The sequence below is a fragment of the Choristoneura fumiferana genome, chromosome 8 (genome assembly GCF_025370935.1).
Source record: "Choristoneura fumiferana chromosome 8, NRCan_CFum_1, whole genome shotgun sequence".
NCBI lineage: Eukaryota > Metazoa > Arthropoda > Insecta > Lepidoptera > Tortricidae > Choristoneura > Choristoneura fumiferana.
Window position 1 is genome coordinate 2,563,853 of NC_133479.1, and position 2,545 is coordinate 2,566,397.

At 35.7% G+C, this 2,545-nt stretch overlaps 1 long non-coding RNA gene across 1 annotated transcript; it reads left to right on the forward strand.

The window, feature by feature from the left end:
- Positions 1-607: 607 nt before the first annotated feature.
- On the forward strand, positions 608-1,965 carry LOC141429984 (uncharacterized). Its single transcript, XR_012451591.1, has 3 exons — positions 608-867; positions 1,101-1,280; positions 1,357-1,965. It is a non-coding gene; the product is annotated as an uncharacterized lncRNA (long non-coding RNA).
- Positions 1,966-2,545: the final 580 nt, after the last annotated feature.

A 2,545-nucleotide genomic window follows, 5' to 3' on the forward strand; every position in this document is an offset into this window, starting at 1 on the left:
AGATAAATAATTGCTTTCGTCTCTTTATAATACCTGGTACCTAGTACCTGAACGACCGAGCTTCGCTCGAGGTATAAGTACTTACTTCTTTTTTTTTGTTTTAAGGGGTAACAATCTTGACTATTTTTTTTTATGATTGGTTATCTGGAGTCTTTTTGTATTTTTTATTTCAACTCCAAATTTGTTACTTTTACGGGTATCCCGTGAAACCATATCGAAAATACAAACTGAGACATGGATGCACAGAAAAACCAGAAAAAGAGACCAGCGCTGGGAATCGAAACCAGGTTCTCAGCAATCCGTGCTGCGTGCTATAACCCCTACCCCTATTTGCTGAGGACCTGGGTTCGATTCCCAGCGCTGGTCTCTTTTTCTGGTTTTTCTGTGCATCCATGTCTCAGTTAGTATTTTCGATATTTTTTTTAATTTAAAAAAGTTTTTAAATCAGTAGCTATTACTTATGATACCAAAAGCATGTAAATGATCACATGTCCTTGCTCATTGTTACATATTTTTCAAAAGTGTTTTTTCAATAAAAAGACACGTCACGATCGCTTACCTTCTTTTTAATGCTAAAAAAACGAAGTATAGGCTCGTGTGTTTTAACCCTTAATTGGGCATAAGGAGTATATTTCCCACTCATATTTTGCGATGCTGTTATCGCTCTGAAGGTAGCTATATCCCTCTTAGTGTCAAATATAAAAACTGTATTGATTTGTCTGTGCCCAAAATAAAATCGGGAAACGAAACGCAAACATGTCATGTTTGACACATGTCAAAGTCAGAAACGTCAGTTGGTGTCAACAAAATAAAGCTGAATACGTACGGAATATTTTTAAAAAAATCACCATGTCGCGAAAAAATACGGTAAGTTTTATTGAATAGTTGTATTCGATAGATTTTGAGTTGTATTACATACACGTAATTATATTTTAGTGATTACGGTAGTATTTCAGTGATTTTCGGACCTTTAAAAGTTGTGGGAAATATTGTACTTGTGACCGCATAAGGATGGTAGTTTTCACCGTGTGGGAAATATAATACTTCAGACCTTTAATAAATCACATTTATCCATACATGTTGTTATTTTATTCTTGCAGATCAAAAAATCTCTCGACTTCTCTAGAAGCGATCATATGGATATAGCTCTCAGTATGCTCATGAGCTCCTCAGAGAGCGAGCAGTCAGATAACAGCTTTATGCTGGACAATAATGTTTGGATCAACGCGAAATAAGATCAAATTAAAAATGCGGATATACCGAAGATAACATTTTATTTTGTGAGTATATTTTTTTAAAATTTTCAATATATTACAGTATGATTCCTTTTTTGTTTACACTCAAATCTTATTTCAGGTGAGCCGTCCATCGATTTGTGTCAATAAGAAGCAGTACAAGACAAAGCGTCCAAGAAAATGCCAGTGTTTCTAACTAAGTGTTTAGTATTACTAACTTGATTATAATAAAAATCATGATATTTATTCAATCATGTCAAGTAACACTAACTGCATTTATAGCAATTAAAATATAATATGCCTGAGCATAATGATATTTTAATTGGTATAAATATATATAGCTGTAAGGGTATTCCCCCTAAGCCTGTCTGAGAGTCACTACTGGCGAGTCCTGATTGATCCCAGCCAAGGCATATCAGAAGCTCCACTTCCTTTGGAGCCCTATGATGAAAAATCCCTACAGTCAAGACCTGATGAAGCATTACAAGGAACCTACAGAGAGCCTGCGTATAATATGGATCCTTTAGGCAAAATGTTGAGGAAAAACTGGCCTCAACAGCGGTAGGTATATGCCAGGTCACTTTATATGGTGCTCCATGTTTTAAAAAGTTCCACTTAAAGATGCCTGACCTAAAGGCAGTGTAAATTGCACATAAATGTAAATAAAATAATTATTTAAAAAATCTAGTAGATGGAAACCAGAGACTTATAATGGCCTGAAGGCGTATAATTCCCACGTTAATTTTTATATAAAAATAAAAAAATATATAAAAACTAAGTATGGTGTTTTTATCTTCTACCTGCATAAAAAAATATACATATCTTTGTAATATCCTAAATTCAATACTTTCGCCATGCCCAATTAAGGGTTAACACACGCTGCTTGAAAGATTTTTCCGTTGTGACGTCCCCCACGCTGTACAAAGTATTTACTTTGCACACTGCGTCAATTTGCTTAACAGAGGGCCTTTGCTAATACGGGATATTCGTAGAGACCCACAAATTTGTACGGAACCCTCGGTGCGAGTTCGACTCGCACTTAGCCGGTTTCTTGTTAAAAATATCGGTGAACTACCTACGAGTACATACAATGCCGCTTACAATTGAATGTTTTTACTTAGGTATTTTTATTTTTACTCTTATTTTGTGTTATTTTTGTGTGTCGAATTTCTCTCTTACTATTCATATTTCACATAATATGATTGTTCATTCATCATCATGTCAGCCGAAAGACGTCCACTGCTGGACATTGGCCTCCCCCAAGGCTCCTCCACTCAGACCGGTCTTGTTGCTTTCCGCATCCACCGCGA